Source organism: Phodopus roborovskii, unplaced genomic scaffold, assembly GCF_943737965.1.
Source record: "Phodopus roborovskii unplaced genomic scaffold, PHOROB, whole genome shotgun sequence".
NCBI lineage: Eukaryota > Metazoa > Chordata > Mammalia > Rodentia > Cricetidae > Phodopus > Phodopus roborovskii.
The window spans coordinates 61,855,598-61,874,863 of NW_026126480.1; positions in this window are offsets into that span (position 1 = coordinate 61,855,598).

The window sequence follows — 19,266 nt, forward strand, 5'->3', positions numbered from 1 at the left end:
GAACAGAAGATTCACTGTTTGGGAACCAAACCAAAGTAGAGTACCATAGGCAGGTGTGTAGCCTACCTGCTCTTCTGGCTGGTGTGGCCTGCACCTCAGCAAGGAATCAGTATTTTATAATTTAATATTCTTAATTTCAGAGATGACTCATTTCTGTGTTGTAACTTGTCTAAGTTATGTTTTGAGCTATTATGGAGGGATACTTTTCAGGCTTTTTTATCAGCAAGTTTATAGCTGATGTGTAAAAATATCACTAGATTTTTATAATTTTGTAGCTTTTCTAAATTTATTATCATTCTTAACGATTTTCCCACAGAGTACTTAGGGTTTCCATTATAAAACTATGTCATCTACATATATGAATACTCCTTCCTTTCTAATTTGGAATTTTTTCTTTCCCTTGCTAAGACTTCTAGTACTATATTAAATAAGCACAGTCAAAGTAAATATCCCATTCTTAGAGAAAATGCTTTTAGCATTTCCCAGATCAGTTGTGATGTTGGTGGTGAGTTTCTGTATAAATCCAGATCAATGTGATGTTGGTGATGGGTTTCCATGTACATACTATTTTGAAGTATGTTTTTCGCTAGTCTTTGTTTCTTGGGGTTTATAATGAATTGATCTGAATCCTTCAAATGTTTTGTCTGTTTGTAGAGAGGCTGTCCCTTAGTTCCTATTCATTTGTTTGATGTGTTATTTCACCTTTATTGATTTTCATACATTGAGCCACCTTCATATCCATAGGATGGATTCCACCTGATAATATTCTGATATGATATTTATTGTGATTTTTCTAGGGCTTTTTATTGGTTGTTTTGTTTTTGTTTTTATTCTTGTTATCACTTGTGCTTTTGTTTTCAGACAGCATCTCCTTATGTAGCTCTGACTGTCATGGAACTCACATATAGACCAACTTAGTCTTGAACTTATGGAGATCTTCATGCCTCTGCCTACTGAGTGCTGAGATCAATGGCTTGTACTATCATGCTATGCTGTTGACCCATAACTTTCTTTTCTTGTATCTTTGCCTGATTTAATATAAGGATAATGGTGGCCTTGCAAATATAGTTGGCAAAATTTCTTCAATTTCAATTTTTAACTATGTTAATCATTGGAATTAATAATCCTTAAGTATTTTGTGGAATTAAACAATAAAATCACCAAGTCTTGAATGTTTTTCTGGGTGGAATCTTACTGACCTATATAGGTCTGTTCATATTTTTCTATTTCCTCTTTATTCAATTTTGGTAGACTGCCTAAATTTAGGAATTTATTTTATTATATAAATAATACATTTGTATTTATTATATAAATAATATGTTATATAAAATATATGTCTCCCAGTATTTTAACACATGATCCTTTGTATTTCTGATGTACATATTGTGACATCTCCTTTGTTTACATCTGGTTCAGAGATCTTTTCTCCTTTTTTCTTTGAGTACAATTTGTTTTATTTGCTATAATTCTGTTATTTTTTAAGTTTTTATTTTATATATTTCTGTTATAATCTTATTTATTTTGGGATTTGTTTTGCTCTTGTGTTCTTATAGATATATAGTTAAGTGGCTTATTTGAGGTGTTTTTCTTTGAGGAAGTAAATGTTTGTTGGTATAAACTTTCCCTTCAATACTGCATATATCACACAAATCTTGAAATAATGTGTTCTAATTTGATTTATTTCTAGACATTTTTTTATTTACTCTCTTTTTCAATTACTCCTAGGTCATTTGGGGTCATGTAATTTAATTTCTATGCTTCTGTCCTTGCTGGTCTAGTATTTCATTGTGGTCTAAGATGTGTTATGACTTAAACTTTTTAGATTAATGTTTGATTTGTAGCCAAATACATGCTTCCTAGAGAATGTCACATGCTCTGGTAAAATAATATGTATCATGCAGTTAGAGAAATGCTCTATGAATACCTCTAAGTATATTTGCCTTAGAGAGTTCAAGGTTTTCTTTGCTGTTTTCTCTCTGTATAACTTGCCTTCAAATCCAGTAATATTTGTTTGTACATATGTATTCATTTTATCATTAGTTAACCTGTCATCTTTGGAAACTCCATTTGTCTATTTAATACATTCTGGTTACTCTCGCCTCTTAATCTCTTTCCTACTCCACATCAATCTACCATCTCTTTTGCTGAAAGCTCCCTTATCACATTCATAATGTGTTGTTTTGTTTTGTTTGAGGGCTCACTGAATTTAAGAGGTTCCAGCAGGCTCATCACTGAACATAAATGAAGACAATTACCACCATTCTGACAAAATCAACCACTAGCTAATATTACATTAGGGAGAGGCAATGCCTCTTTAGTCCCACTATAATCAATGATCAACTAATGACAGCCCCAGCCTTACGTAGGACCAGTAGAGGCAACCTTACCTGATGCTGGATCATGATTGCAATGGATATACCATGCCCAAAAGTTAGCATTATTTTATAGCCCATCTCCCTATTATCTGGCTCTTATTTTTCTTATATCTCCTTTTCTGCCATTTCCTGGAACCTTATGAGGGATGGTATAAATGACCTATTTAGGGTTCAACTGTAAACTCAAGAGACTCAAGATGTCACAGATGCTGAGAATATTTGTATATTTTTTGCTGATTTTATCCTTTATCAACACAGGGTGAATTTTGTTTCTCTCAACAGTTTTTATTTAAAGTCTGCTTTCTCTGATATGACTATAGCCTGCCATACTCAGTCTTGATTTCTATTTACACATTTCCTTTTTTAAAGCCTTCATTTTAGCCTCTGTATAGCTTTACCAGCCAGGTGAGTTTCTTATAGGTGGCATACAATTATGTCTTCTTTTTAAAATAACATGACAGGCCATATCTTATAACTGGTAAATATAACCTAGTTACATTCAAAGTTACTATTTTTAAATTTGGTTCATTTTAACATTTTAAATACATTTTTTAATGACCTTCCCCATCCCTTTCCCCCTTACACTCTCCCATTCCCAGGAGCCCCCTTTCTGCTTTGTCACATGTTTTCTATTTTTTTCTTCCTGTTTTCCTTGACGCATCTTTCCCCCTCTTGTGGGCACCTCCCTGGCTTCAAGATTATTGTTGACAAGTAGGAACTTCTTCACTTCAATTTTTTATAAATTATCTATTCTTTTCTACCTTGCCACTTATGTCTGTGGTGTGGTGGGTTTATGTCACACTAGCATCGGATCTTCTCTATTTCCTCCCCTTTCTTGCATTAAGTTTTGTACAGCCATATGTTTTCATGGCATATCAAACATGATCATGTTTATCAACATTTGTCTCTAGTGTAAGACTTTGTTTCAAACACGATCATGTTTATCAACATTTGTCTCTAGTGTAAGACTTTGTTTCAAACATGATCATGTTTATCAACATTTGTCTCTAGTGTAAGACTTTGTTTCATAACTGGATAGTCTGTGATGATACCCTGAAGTTCTATTAACTTGAAAAGGATATTTATTTCTCCATCATCCCTAATTTTTTTTGTTTGTTTGTTTTTGCTTGGTGTAGTATCCTTGCCTAGTGGTTTTGTTTCACCTAAGGACTTTAAATAAACCACACGTTCTCTTCTAGCCTTTAAAGTTTCCACCCAGAAACCTGCTTAAGTCTGTCTCCCTTGATGCACTTTCTTTAAGAATCTGGTCTGGAGCCCTTGACAATTGAACTATGTAATGGTCCTTGGTGATGGCATTTTGGGATTGAATATACTTGTGGTCCTTTGAGTTTCTTTTATCTGGGTATCTACATCTTTTGTAAGATTTTGGATGTATTTTTCAGCTCTGATTTTATAAAATAGTTTCTCCAAGCATTTGTTCTTACCTTCTCCCTGTGGAATTCTTTTCAGGGAAATGTTTCTTTGCTTAATACAGTCTTATAAATTTAATGGGCTTTCTTCATCTTATTTTATTTGTTTTCCTTTTTGGACTGTGTTAACTCAAAAATCTGTCCTCATCCACAAATTTGAAACTACTTTCTGCCACCTTTTCTGCAATGTGGTGTAAGCTTTTCATGATATTTCAATTTCACTAATAAGAGTCTAACTTCATGATGTCAAATTGATTCCTTTTCATGATTTCTCACTCATCCCTTGAATTAATTTTTTCATCTGTTCATATTGTTTATCTGTTTTTTCTTGCATGTTTCTGAGATTCCATGGAATATTAGTTGGAATTCCTTTTCATGTATTACATCCTTCAAATTGGGCTGTACTTAGAAATAATTATGTTTTCTTGAGAGATGTTATGTTTCTCAAGTGTCTGTAAAAAAAAAAAAAAGAAAGAAAGAAGCAGAGTAGCTTTTGCAAGGTATATTTAGGTGGGAGTTAAAGTGTTAAGTGCTTTAACTTTGAATATAGGTAAGCACGAAAGTATCCTTTAGTTTCATGGAACTATTTGGATGACTTTGTAGTTAACATGGGTTTCCAAAGATACATTCCCCAGAAGCCACACATGAAGCTCTCATGGTACTGGCAATAACTGTCTATCCTGGTGGAACAGTTTACACAGAGTTTGGGGACATTCATAAGTCATTCCAAGGATTACTAAGGAGCAGCTATAGCCCCCACCCCACAGTATGTGAATGAGACCATCACCAGAAGCCTCATGATAAATGTGAGTAATGCCTGGGCCTGCTGTCCTGTCAATTCTATAACTACAGGATAAGATGGGATTTTACTGATGTTCCACAGGACAAGTAAAGTTACTTTGGTTTCTGTGACACTGGCAACCACAGGCCTGAAGTGAGGAGCGTGAAGAGGAATTTTGCCCAGGTCATATGGGGTGATCTTTGGTGACATAGTATTTATAACATTGGTAGCAACTCTTCCAAATTTTAGAACTATACATGCTGCTGTATCCATATCCAAGAAATACCATAACTATTACCAAGAAATTTTATTCCATCATATGTGATACCCAGTCTATGTGCTATGAAGAAGAATCTCTAGACCCTCTGGGGTATATACAGTCAACACTGGATTATCACATGGTTATGTATATTCTTAGAGGTTTTTGATATTGATATTATTGTCACTTTGCCTAGAACTTGTGGGTTGAATATGGTGACAGTGGAGCTTTTACCTTCTGTATCTGAATTTGTGAAGTTGTAGGACATGACAATATTAGTTCATGTGTGGTAATGAGAGCAAGACTCTTTGTATTGGTAGTCATAGCTCTGGAACTACAGGACATAAATGGAACTTTATCTTGTTGATCTTCCCTAGTTGCTGTGGGACAAGCACAGCAAACACTAGATTTCAAGCATCGATAGTTCCCATCCTGGAGATGAAGAAACTTTTACATGGGTCTGAGACACAGGCACAATTGATGATGTAACTTTATTTTTGCACCAATTGTTGTAGTCTCATGCCATGACAGGCCTGGGAACAAGACTTTCCCAAGTTTCTACAGATCCAGTGTTGGTGACTACTTGTTATCTCATAAGCGCATTCGTTTCAGGGCCTGGAAAATTCATAGTTGTGTTTCTGGATTCACTTGGGACACGCCTTAGTTTCCAAGGCACAGGTGTGGTTGATGTTGTTGTTTTATAACCAGCTGCCTATAGTGAGATATTCACTTTGTATCTTCTATGGCACTGACCACACCCATTGGGAGGTGGAGCCAGGTGTGGAAGGATCCTGTGGAACTAGGTCTGAGGAGGAGGCCCTGACCGCTCTCTTGCTGGCTGGACACAGAGAGGGGAGCATCCTGTGGAACCTGCTGGTGTTCATCTCTCTAGGTTGTGAGTTATTTCTCCTTGAATAAACATCTATTTGGCCTATTTGTTTATCCTGGTCCTTATTAAACCATGATAGCTGCTACAGTCCCAAGGTTGTAAGCTAGGAAGTAGAGATTTCCTTCTTCTGGAAGAGCAAGTGTTAATGGGACTCATGGTAATCTGCTTGAGTCTATGGCAGTCTTTGGGCTTCAACCTGCACAACATTAAAGTGGCACTTCTCTATTCTGTGGAACAAGCACAGGCTCAAGGCTTCTAGCACACCTGGAGCCCATGCTTGTCTCAGAGCAGGCTGCTGTGACTGGCTGGCATTGGAGCATGAGCTCCTTGTTTTGAGCAAAGCACTTGTTCTTTAACTTACCAGCTTCCCACACTGGGTTTACAGAACCTGTGAGGACTGTGTCATTCTCCTATGGGTGGAGATGCAGGTGGGCTGCTATGATTGAGGTCACTGCCACTTTCCCACCCCTACCTCTAATCAGCAAGGAAGTAAGAAATGAGGATGTGCCTGTCATCTACCATGCTGACTTGGGTTACTATGCTTTATGCTGACTTCCAGTCTTTTCTCCCAGTCTTTCCCCTTGCAATATTGTGTTCTTTGCCCTCACTAAGGCAGAATCATGCACTGGGCACCTCTATTCAGCCCTCTTCCTAAGCTATTTTCTTTTCCTCCTTTTATTTGTATTTTTTCCTTTTGCTTTATGGTGCTGGAATCATACTAAGGGGCTCAAAGATAACAGGGAAGTACTATGCCTCTGAGTCACAATCTTAGCCCATCAAAAGTGTTTTCAGTAATAGAAAAGGGCCTGAAAGTAGTATGTTAGCCATCAAAATAATGTTAGCAGGCAGCTCCTGTATGTTTAAATTAATTGGGTTCCAAACCTTGATGAGAGTAAAGCCAATAAGCACAGTGAGTAGGTGAATGTGGAAAAGGGTTTATGACTCATAGTGAGTAGGAAAAGCATGGAGCTACTACAAAGCCATGGTTTTTCTGAAGAAAGACTGCATGGGACTGTATCACGGTGCATACAAACATTATAGATGTACATGTAGGGCTGGGCAGTTCTGAATATGCGCAACTTAGAACACATATTCAAAAGAGAAAGGTGGTGAACAAAACCTGGGCATGTTCACATCAGTATTATAGTGAGCTACGTTTCTTGTAGGTTGCCCGAAAGAAGAGTCAGTGACTCAGTGGCCTGGGCTAACTCCTTATAAGTTTCTGCAAAGAGTTTCCACTGAGACAGGAACAGTTTTGAAGGTGCCATCATGGTCCTTTAAAAGGCTGTCTTCTTCAATGACCATGTTTGTGAGAATTCGTCCCCAAAGATGCCTACCTAACTTAGTAGATTACCTGTATAGACATACAGACTTGATGTCCACCTATCTAGAATGGGTTAACTTAAAGTTGTGTGTAGTCACAAGGCTCCTGGTGGCACTCCCAGAGCCCTGAAAATCCTTTTAGAACCAAGAAAGGTAGTAATGTGGTCATTTAAAAACTAATGTAAGATTTGTTAATTCTTCTTAGAAGTCTAAGGTTCTTAAACAGAAAATAAAATGTGGTAGAACTCTATTATCTTCAAGGAAAAAACAAAGTTCTAAAAGTATGCTTAGGCAACAGTTTTTTCCAAAGAGTCTGGTCTCAGCTTCCTTCAGCTCTTAGTACTCATGCCTCCTGGATCTGATAACTTCTTCCATGGGTACTATAACATAGTTCTCTAGAGCTTATGTCAATCATGGAGTCTTTCCAATTTTGGCCAATTACTACCTTTAGTCATTACTCAGTAAAACAAGGAATCTAATGTTAGATGCCACACATGTCTCTCAGGTATGGTAGAAGAACAGAGTTGTATTAGTTTCAATCCTTGTGTTTGAGAGTTTGTTGTTTATGTCAGTTATCTGAAAGTAAGAGAAACAACAACAAAAAAATGTATCCACATCCACAATATAGGCAAGATAACTGCAGCACACTCAAATCCACCTCAGATGAGTATAAAATGGGCAGGCCATGTTGGAAACAATCTGCAAGTAGTTCAGAAAGTTATAAGTAGAAGTATACAGGTCCCAGAAACTATACTTCTGAGTGTACATACTATATTAGTTTTATTTCTGTTGTTGTGATAGCATACCCAGACCCCCCAAAAAAAACTTCAAGAAAGAAAGGGGGCCTTTGTCTTACAATATTAGGTTAGAGTTCATCACTGAAAGGGAATCAGGGAGGAAATTATATCCACAGTGAAGAGAAGACAAGTGAATGCATGTGTGCCTATACTCAGCTTTGGGTTTTTTGTTTTTGTTTTGGGGGGGTTGTTGTTGTTGTGTTGTTGCTGTTGTTGTTTCCTTCTTGTTTTGTTCTGTTCTGTTTTCTCTATTCTTACATAGTCCTGGATCCAAACCCATGGAATGGTACTGCCCACAGTGGGTACCTTTCCATCAGTGTGATTCAGAAGTCTCTCACAGACATGTACAAAGGCCAATGTGATCTAAACCAAGACTCCCTTCACAGGTAATTCTAGACTCTGTCAAGCTGACAATTAAAATGATCACACATACTTAAGAAAACTAGAAATGTATATTACACAAAACATGTTCAAGGATGCCCATAGCATCATTATTCACAATAAACAAAAGATTCAACAGAGCCAGGTGAGAATGTGAACGCCTTTAATCCCAACGCACAGAAGGCAAAGAGACAGGTAGATCTAAGTTTCAGCGCAACTAAAGCTACATCGTGACATCCTATCTTAAAAACGAATTCATCCAAGCCAAACCTATAAATAATTATGTTATATCCATACAATAGATATTATTCAATCATGACAAAAGATTTATAAAATTAAATGGCTGACACTTAAAAATACAATATTAAATTTACAGTCGCACTCACATGAAATGCCAAGAACTAAAAACTCTCTTATGAATTTTGAATAGATTAGTATGGAGGCTAAGGTTTCAGTGGGGGGAGGGGGTGGTAAGGTGAATGCCAGTAGGTATAAGATTCTTTTGTGAGGTAATTACATTTCCTAAAATGTGTCTTCATGGTGACTGCACAACTCTGATATTCTAAAATAACACTGAATTATATACTTTAACTGAATAGCATATATGGTATCAGAAAGAGGATCAGCTCTCTGGAAAAACAAAATAATTGCATCTTAGTAAAGTCACAAAATTCTCTAGCTACAGCTTATTGTGTCCATTTAAATTAGTTTTGGCATTAATTATTATACTTAGGCATTCCTATAATATCACAGCCTGGACTTTTGTGTGTATTGTGTCTGATCATTATAGGAGATTTACAAAATAAGGTTTTTCGACCAGTTTTGCATCTGTCAAGGAACACTGTAAAGAAACTTAACTTAGAATAACGTTATGTACATATGTGTGTATGCATTCAGATACAGCCTCTAATCACATTATATAACATCAAACTTATAGGAAAAGGGAAAATAATAAGTAAAAATAATGGACTCTCAACATTGATATCTAACATTGATAACATTGTTATCTAAAAGTTTAATAGTATTCTTCTGTCACTCTAATCACATCTGAAACACTGCACTGACCTGAAGCCCATGGGGAAAAGCTTAATGTAGACATTAGCACCTGGATTTTGGTATCTATTCCCCACTAAAGGAACCAAGCCTCTTAAAGTATTTTTCACTGGTAGGAATCAAGGCAAGCATGGGAAATCAAGGTACCACTGCTTTAATGAATGAGCTGCACATTCAGGGTTGATTACAACTATCTGCCTGTGAAAGGCCTTGAGCTCATAATGATTGAGAAGGATGAAATTATAATGCATGCAAAAACAAATCATTATTTACTATTGTGAGGCAATTGACCAGTGCCAAATTTCTAATATGTTTTAAAAGAAAGGTATGTAATTAGAAGGAATTGAGAAATAAATAAAAACCAATTTAATTGGTTTAATTGATGCATGCATTTCCTCCCCTTCATTAGGTAATTCAAACAGTGACTCAGCTCAGCAATAGATTTTTGTATATTCTGCCTGAGATGTAGGGAATGTTTTAGAAAAACACAAAAACTAGATCTACAGAGTGGCCACTTACTATAGGGAGTAAGAGATTTGGCTGAAGACAGGGACTGTTCTTCCCTGACTGCCTGCATAACTCTCTCTTGATTTTACTTTAAATTAAGACATTTTTTTGTCTGTGTTGGCATCTGCCATCTATTTGACAGCAACAACACAATTCCTCACACCACCCTTGGCCTCATTCTGCCAGCATCCTATTGACTATAACCACAAGGGAAAGGGACAGAAAGTAACATAGCAGGATACATAACCTGGTATAGCCCTGGGTAAGGTTAAAAACTTTAAGACAGACCAGAGCTCATCCTTTCTAGCCTGGGAACAGATCTCATTGTTTTATGGAAAACCACTGAGAAATAACCTCTAACCCTTTCAAGCTCAGATAATCTAGAATTAATAGTAATGTATTTGTGGGGGACATTTGAAAGAGTCACTGTGAGAAGAAATAGGCCAACAATGACAAAAATCACTCAAGTGACTCATTGAATATACTTCCTTCAGAAACTTTTTAAGAGCCAAATTGAAACTGTTCATCTCCTCGGGTAAAACATGTCATAGAAACCATGTGCATGGCATCATCTGAAACCCTGTAATTTATTGAGAACTGCACATTAATATAAACAGAAGTTTCTGCCATGGCCAGTCCTGCAGACTTTTAGTCCCAAATAAACACACTGAGTCTTATATTAATTATAAACTGGCTAATGGCTTCTTACTGGCTAGCTCTCTCTTAATCATTAACTCATAACTATTAATCTATGTATTTTCCACATGGCTTCATCTTACTGGAGAAGGCCCAGGCATCCTCCTTCCCAGTAGCTATGTGGTATATCTCTTATGACTCACTCTGATTTTCTCTTCCCAGAATTCTTCTAGTCTGGTAGCCCTGCCCATACTGCATACCTGACTACATCCTGCCTGTCTATTGGCTAAAATACCTTTATTCATTAATCAATACAAGAAACATATGTTCACAGCATACCAAAGGACATCTCCCATCACATTTACTTTCTGCCTCCCCCAAATCAGTGTGTGAATTGTATTGCCAAAGACTGCCAGGAACACCCTTATGGTGGAACCATTGAGTCAGTACCTCATTTCACTGATGGACACTACATGAAGAACTGTATACACCAATAAGGAGCCATTGGAAGGGTCTTAATGGCATTTGAGGCCAAGTACATTATTTGAAGCAGAGTTCCAGAAAACTGTACATTGTCGTACATTGCTGTCAGGAGAGATTCTGTAATTTGCTATATTTTACTTAAAAATTTATGTATATAGGTGTTTTGCCTGCATGCATGTTTATGTGACTGCATACATGTTTATGCACCATGAGTGGGCAATGCATGAAGAGGCCAGAAGAAGGTGTCAGATCTTATGAGATTGGAGTTATAGACAGTTATGAGACACCACATGGGAGTTGGGAATTGAACTTGGGAAATAGAAACTTGATCCTCTGACAGTGCAGCCAGTGTTCTTAATTGGCTGTCTTTTCCAACCTCTCTAATTGATATCTTGTTTTCTCTTATCTGAAAGGAGAATTGAAGCCACGCTGGCTGTAAATAGGAAAAAGACACTAATCCCTCATGACATCTAGGAAAAGAATACTAGCCAGATGGTGTGTAACCCATCTTGTTCTGTGACATTTTCTTCCTTTCCCTCTTCCACATAGTCTTTCCTACTCATCAAACAGTTTACTATAGTTATTTGTTGTGATCCCTTGCTTAAAATTTTGGGATTGTTTTTATTACAAAATTTTGCTCCGTGATACACATGAGGCTTAAAATTAATTTTCATTCTAACAACCTATGTGTGTAGCAATTTTTGTATGACCACAGAGATATCCAAAATGAACAAATTCAAGAACAAAGGAAAATATATTAATGATAATATAATATTTCATCAATTTATCTCCAGTTTTTGAACTTTTTATCTTCAGTTTTCCATTATATTAGGGCAGGTTGAAGTTGATGTAATTACTCTGAACAGTAAGTTTTAAACCTTCCCATGTTTTCTTCTCATCAATTAATAACACTTTCTCTTAGTAGGATAAACTTCCCTTAACATTCCATATGTATCTTCCTTTGCTTTTCGTAGTGTGGTTCAGTGATGCGAATGAGAATTGCCTCTCTTAGGCTGGAGTATTTGAATATCTGGTTCCCAGTTGCAGGCGATTTTGGGGAGGTGCACGTGGTGCAGTCTGGCTGGAGGAAGTACTTCACTGGGAGTGGGCTTGGACAATTTATAATATCCTCTACTTCCTGTTCACTGTTTTTGCTTCAGCCTCGCATTTGAAAATGTGATCTCAACCTCCTGCTTCCATGACTGCTACTTACTGTTCAGATTCCCTGCCACAGTGGATCCCTCTGGAGCTAAAATCCCACACGAACCCTTCCTTCTATAGCTTACCTTGGTCGTGATATTTGATCACAGCAACAGAATAGTTGCATGTGGGAATGTCTTTATGTCTCCTTTTGTCTCCTTTTGTTGTCTTATTGCTTTAGCTAGAACTTCAAGTACAATATTGAAGAGAGATGGAAAGAGAGGGCAGCCTTGTCTTGTTCATGATTTTAAAGGAAACACCTTAAGCTTCTCTCCATTCAGTTTGATGTTGGCTGTTGCTTTACTGAATACTGCTTTTATTATGTTTAGGTAAGCTCCTGTTATCCCTGATCTCTCCAAGACCTTTATCATGAAAGGCTGTTGAATTTTGTCACAGGCTTTTTCAGCATTTAGTGAGATGATCATATGGTTTTTCTTTTTCAGTTTGTTATATAGTGGATCTCATTGATAGATTTTCATATGTTGAACCATCCCTGAAACCCAAGGATAAAGCCTACTTGGTCATGGTGGATGATTTATCTGATGTATTCTTGGATTCTATTTGCCAGTATTTTATTGAATATTTTTCCATCAATGTTCATGAGGGATATGGTCTGTAGTTTTCTTTCTTAATTATGTCTTTGTGTGGCTTGGGTACCAAGGTAATTGTGGCCTCATAAAAAGTGTTTGGTAATGACCTTCTGCTTCTATTGTTTGGAACAATTTGAGGAGTAATGGTATTAGCTGTTCTTTGAGTGTCTGGTAGAATTCTGCACTGAAGCCATCTGGTCCTGGGTTTTTTTGGGTGGGAAGCTTATGATGATGGCTTCTATTTCATTAGGGGATATAGGTCTATTTAAGTTGCTTGTCTGTTCTTGATTTAATTTTGGTGATAGTTATCTAGAAATTTGTTCATTTCCTTTGAATTTTCAAATTTTGTGGCACACAGGTTTTCAAAGTATGACCTGAAAATTGTCTGGATTTCCTCATTGTCCATTGTTATGTACCCCTTTTCCTTTCTACTTTTGTTAATTTGCATGTTCTCTCTCTGCTTTTTCATTAGTTTGGATAAAGATTTGTCTATCTTGTTGATTTTCTTGAAAAACCAACTATTCCTTGCATTGATTTTTTTTTTTTTTGGATTGTTTTCCTGGTTACTACTTTATTGATTTCAGCCTTCAAACTGATTATTTCCTGGTATCTACTCCTCCCAGGTGAGTTTGCTTCTTTTTGTTCTAAGGCTTTCAGTTGTGCTGTTAATTCTCTAATGTGACTATTTTCTGTTTTCTTCATATGGGCACTTACTGCAATGAACTTCCCTTGTAGCACTGCTTTTAAGGTGTCCCATAAGTTTAGGTATGTTGTGTCCTCATTCTCATTGAATTCTAGGAAGTCCTTAATTTCTTTCTTTATTTCTTCTCTCACCCAGATATGGTGCAATTGCACAAAGTTCAGTTTCCATGGATATGTAGGGTTTCTGTGATTTGTGTTATTGTTGTATTCCAATTTTAAACCATGGTGGTCTGATAGGATACAGGGGACTATTCCAATTTTTTTTTAATCTGTTGTGGTTTGTTATGTCGCCTAGTATGTGGTCGATTTTAGAGAAGGTTCCATGTGGAGCAGAAAAGAAGGTATATTCTTTTGTGTTTGGATGGAATGTTCTATAGATGTCTGTTAAACCTAATTGAGACATAACTTCTGTTAGTTCTTTTGTTTCTTTAAGTTTCTGACTGGTGGTCCTGTCTAGTGGTGAGGGTGGAGTGTTGAAGTCTCCCACCCACTATGAGTCGTGTGAGGTTTTATGTGAGGTTTGAGTTTTAGTAGTGTTTCTTTTATGAATGTGGGTGCCTTTGTATCTGGGACATAGATGTTCAGAATTGAGACTTTGTGCTGATAGACTTCTCCTGTGATGAATACAAAATGACCATCTTCATCTCTTTTGATTTTGGTTTGAAGTCTAACTTGTTAGATCTTAGGATAGCTACACCTGCTTGCTTCTTGGGTCCATTTGATTGGAAGATCTTTTCCCAACTCTTTACCCTGAGGTAATGTCTGTCTTTGAAGCTTAATGTGTTTCTTGTATGCAGCAGAAGGATGGATTCTGTCTTTGTATCCATTCTGTTAGCCTGTGTCTTTTTATAGGTGAGTTAAGACCATTAATGTTGAGGGAAAGTAAGGACCATTGATTGTTAATACTTGTTTGTTTTAGATTTGTTGTTGGCAGTGGTATTGTAAATATATTTGCCCTGCTTTATCCTTTGGGTTCTGGTGAAGTGGGATTATCTATTGCCTATGTCTTTGTATGCATACTTAACTCTCTTGGGTTGGAGTTTTCCTTCCAGAACTTTCTGTAGGGCTGGATTTATAGATACGAACTGTGAAAATCTGGCTTTTTCATTAAATATCTTGTTTTCTCCACCTATAGTTGTTGAGAGGTTTTCTGAGTAGAGTAGCCTGGGCTGGCATCTGTGGACTCTTAGTACTTGTAGAACAACCATCCAAGACCTTCTGGCCTTGAGAGTTTCCATGGAGAAGTCAGGTGTAATTTTAATAGGTCTGCCTGTATATGTTACCTGGTGTTTTTTCCTTCTCTGCTCTTAATATTCTTTCTTTTTTCTGTATGTTATGTGCTTTGATTATTATGTGTCAAGGAGTCTTTTTTTCTTTGGTCCAGTTTATTTGGTGTTCTGTATGCTTCTCTTACTTCCATGGGCATGTCCTTCTTCAGATTGGGAAAGTTTTATTCTATGATTTTGTTTTTTGCACCTTTGAGCTGGGCTTCTTCACCTTCTTCTATGCCTATTATTCTTAGGTTTGGCTTTTTCACAGTATCCTACATTACTTGGATATTTTGTGTTAAGGATTTGTTGGATTGAAGATTTTCTTTGGTCAATGGATCTATTTCCTCTAGTTCATCTTCAGTGTCTGAGATTCTTTCATTACTTGTATTCTGTTGATTATGCTTGTATCTGTACTTCCAGATCATTTGCCCAGTTTTTCTGTTTTTAGCATTTTCTCAGTGTGTGTTTTCTTTATTGTCTCTATTTTAGTTTTCAAGTCTTAAACTGTTTGATTTGTTTACTTCAACTGTTTGTTTTTTCTTGGCTTTCCTTATTTTCTTTAAGAGATTTATTCATTTCTTGCATTTTTTTTTGCTTGCTCTTTTCCTCTATTTCTTCCATTTTTTGTTTGTTTTCTTTTTCCCCATTTCTTTAAGAGATTTTCTCATATTGCCTTTGAGAGCTTCTATCATTTTTTATGAAGTTATTTTTTAAGTTGTTCTCTTTTGCTTCATCTGCTTTGGTATGTTGTTCGGGTCTAGTTGGTGTAGAATCCCTAGATTATGATGGTGCCATGCTTGTCTTTATATTGTTATGTGTCTTCTTGTATTGCTGTCTTTCCCTCACTTTTTCCAGTGAATACAGGTTGAGTCTCTCTCTCTCTCTCTCTCTCTCTCTCTCTCTCTCTCTCTCCCCTACTCTCCTGGTGGGCTTAGGTAGTACAGGAGTTTGATGTCTGTAGCTCTGGGTTGTTCCAGCTCTCTAGGAGGTCTCTCCTCGAGGAGGAGCCCGATGATGGACATCAAAGATCTGGCAGGTGGGGACTCAGGGTAGTCCGGCGGGGATAGGTGGATCTTCAGCAGAGGCCCGGTGGTAGGGGTCTGGGAATGGCATTCTTGGCACCATTAGATCCATCCTCTTTCCTGGCCTCTAAAGTTTCAGATGAGTCTGCTATATGGTAAATTGGGATATTCTTGTGTGTCATTTGTTTCTCCTCTGTTCAGCTGCAAGAATTCCTTGTCTTCTCCAGGGAGAGCTTGATTACACAGTTTCTTACAATAAGCTTCTTTAAACTAAATTGGACTGGCAAGATTTGACTTTCCTATGCTTAGATATTTTTTATCCTTCTCTAAGTTTGAAAAGTTTTCTGTATTACTTCTTTGAATAAGCTTTCCACCCTTTGGACAATTTCAAGCTCTACTTGAAATCCACTCACTTATACTTGTCCTAATACTGTCTAAAATTTCTGATAAATTTTCTTCATTATATTTTCTCCTCATTTGTGTATTTTCAAATAGTCTGTCCTCAAGCCCACTAATTCTCTGATTTGTTTCTGCTATTGATGCTTTCTGTCACATTTTTATTTTGTTGGGTATAATTTCAGCTCTAGGATCTGTTTGATTAATTGCACCCATTGCTTTACATTTCTCTGTTACAGTATTGGAATGTTTGTGTTTTCTCCAAACTCATTAGCTTTCATAAAAGCCACTTTAAATTCTCTGAGGGGTCCCCCATACTGATTATTATTTGGTCAGTTTCTGGGACCTAATTAGGTAAGGACTTGGTCTTCTGAAAGCTCCAGATGCTCACTGGGGCAACATCATCTGTGCACTGTAGGGTTGGCTTTTTGTGTCATTCTTCCCTGTCTGATTTCATAACTGTCTTCCCAGGAATTCTAAGCAGGCTAACTTCCTCAAAGCCTATAGTGAGTGACTTCCACAGTCTCGGGACTGGATGCTGCCTGAATCTTACTAAGAGAATGTTGGTATGTTGACACAGTTTTAGTTCTATAGAACACTCCAAGCTCAGGCATGTCCCAAACATACTGTGACAAAAAAAATTAGCATGTCTCACAGCTGTCTGTCTGAATCCTTGAGAAGACAAGACTTACTCATGGTTACTGGCCTCCAGTCAAGTCCTGGATGATTTTCCTAGCTCTTGGTAGTCATTAAGGATGAGCATCTCCACCTGTTTTCCTATATAATGCCTGTGGCTACCAGTGCTACCAATTTCTGAGTCCATAAGCCACTAAGCCATTGCACTGGGGTTAGGACCCAAGTCCAGATGTCTGTAAACTGTCTGTTGCTGAGGTAGACTTGTAGCTCAAGAGCACTGCAACCAGACACAAGTAGAACTATCTGGAATATACCAGAATTAGGGGCATTAGGCTTTGCCAAGTGTAAGGTTTTACCATCCCACAACAACTAAGTTCAAGGGCAGAGTCTTTTGTCTACTTGTCCTACCTCCTCCTTAGCTGGAGTACCTGCACCACAGTATGCTGTCTGAGAATAGAATAGTATTAGTGAAGAAATTTTCCTGACCTCCTACCTGGATGCCAGCCTGGGTCACTTTTGGCAGGAGTGTACTGAATTCTAGATTGCAGGGAACATGAGACAATTAAATTCAAGTCTGTCCTGCCAAGGCTCAGCTGGATTCTGGTACCAATCTAGAGCCTCTGGATGTGAACTCTACCTTGTGTATGGACTTCTAGTTGTTGTTGGGAAATTGGTTTCCTTGTGATGAACCTAGCATAGGGTCTAAGCCAAAACCTTTTGCTAGTATTTATATACCCTGCTCCCCAGTGGAGTCTTACTATTTCCTCTGGTACCTGAAGCAGGAGTAGTATTGGTAGGTGCAATCAGCCTCCTAGCCTAACAATTTCAGCTGCTCAGGGTCTGAGTATTTGCTCACCAGTAGGATGGTAGAGCTTTTTCCAACACTGTGATTCATCATGGTAAACCTAGTATGAGGCTTCAACTTAATTCTCTCAGGTCTTCCCAGTGGGAAATGGTTTTCTGCATACTTGGCTGCTTGAAGTTGGAGAAAGGATGATATGGGCAACTTTTTTCTTCATTGGGATTTTTCCTATTGTTACACTAAAAGCATTCACTCCCCTCTCCACTCTCCCTGATGCAGTTATGTGGGTGGATAGCTGATTACTGGAAGATCTCACTCATCTGGTTTCACAAGCCCTTCTCTTCCTATGACTTTGTTGTTTGGGCTATTAATTATAATGGAAGGCAAAGCAAGCACACACTGATGTAGCCCTGTTCATGTGCAGCTGTAGCTGTAAAATGACTCTGTCTCTGGATTAACTGCACATTTGATATAGTGTCCATTAAAGGATCTATAATTAAAATGTGCTAATTTGAAGTTTGCAGGTATAATAATAAAACTCAATGGTCAACATAATGTAACTTTCAGAGTGTTTTGTAAGGCAAAATTAAGTTAAAACAGACAGCAGAGCAACTTACTGAGAACAAAAAAGAAGACACTTGCTAAAGAGTCCCATGTAATGCGAACTAATTTCCTTATGCAGTGGGGCTAACTTAAGTCCTTAGCAGAAGCACTTGATACCCCACCCTCCATGCCTTGTCTTTTCTCTGCCTTCTGGTTGGGATTAGAATTCTTTGCACTGTAAGCTGCAGAAATCCATGACAACCCTGCTTAAGAAACAAGGAGGGTATTGAATTAAGTTCCTCTGAGTTTCAGGGAGTCAGTCCTCGGGTGGAGTTTGGGAAATGGTCCTTTGACTTTTTCCTCTTCTGTGTATCAGATTCACCTACAAGCTGCACTATGCCATAGTGACAAATGGCTGCCAGCAACCCCAGAGGGGAGAGCATTTGTTTTCATAATATATTTTTGAGCCCTCAACTTTGCTCTGATACATCTTGTTTTTCTCCCACCCCCAAGCTAATCAGCGTCAGCAGATAAATGCCCTTTGTACCAGTAATGTTGGCAAAGAGTTAAAGAATTAAACCAGTCAGTTATTTCCAGGGGGTTGGGTAGGGTAGAATCAATACAACCCAGAAACAGGCTGTGTGCAATGAGGGACCATTAGAGCACCAGCAAGGATGTAATCACAATGTCTCCATTACTGTGTACTCCAGGTCCCCTAAGCTCTTCCACATCTCTCTTTAAGTATCCTGAAAGAAAAAGAAAAAAAAAAAGACAATGAAAAGTAAAAGTAAAATAACATAAATTATGTCTTAGAAACTTACAGGAAAAAAAAAAGAAAGGAAATGAATAGGATTTGATCTGAAAACAGATAGAAAATGAATAGAATAGGGCTTTATAAAAAGGTAATAGGGTTCCATACAAAGTAACCTCAATAACAAAAATGTATTTGGACTATTCACAACCTAAACTTGGGAGAACCTGAGGTGAGAGAGACAGAGAGAAGGCGGGGAGGGGGGTCAGGGGAGACTGATGGGATTAAAGGTATGAACCACCACACCAGGACTCAAGCTTGTCTTGAAAAGAAAATTCTGGCTGGTGAAGATGGCTCAGCAGATAAAGGACTGGCTTCACAAGCCTTGTCACCTGGGTTCAACACCAGAACTTACATAAAGGCAGAAGAAAACTGAATC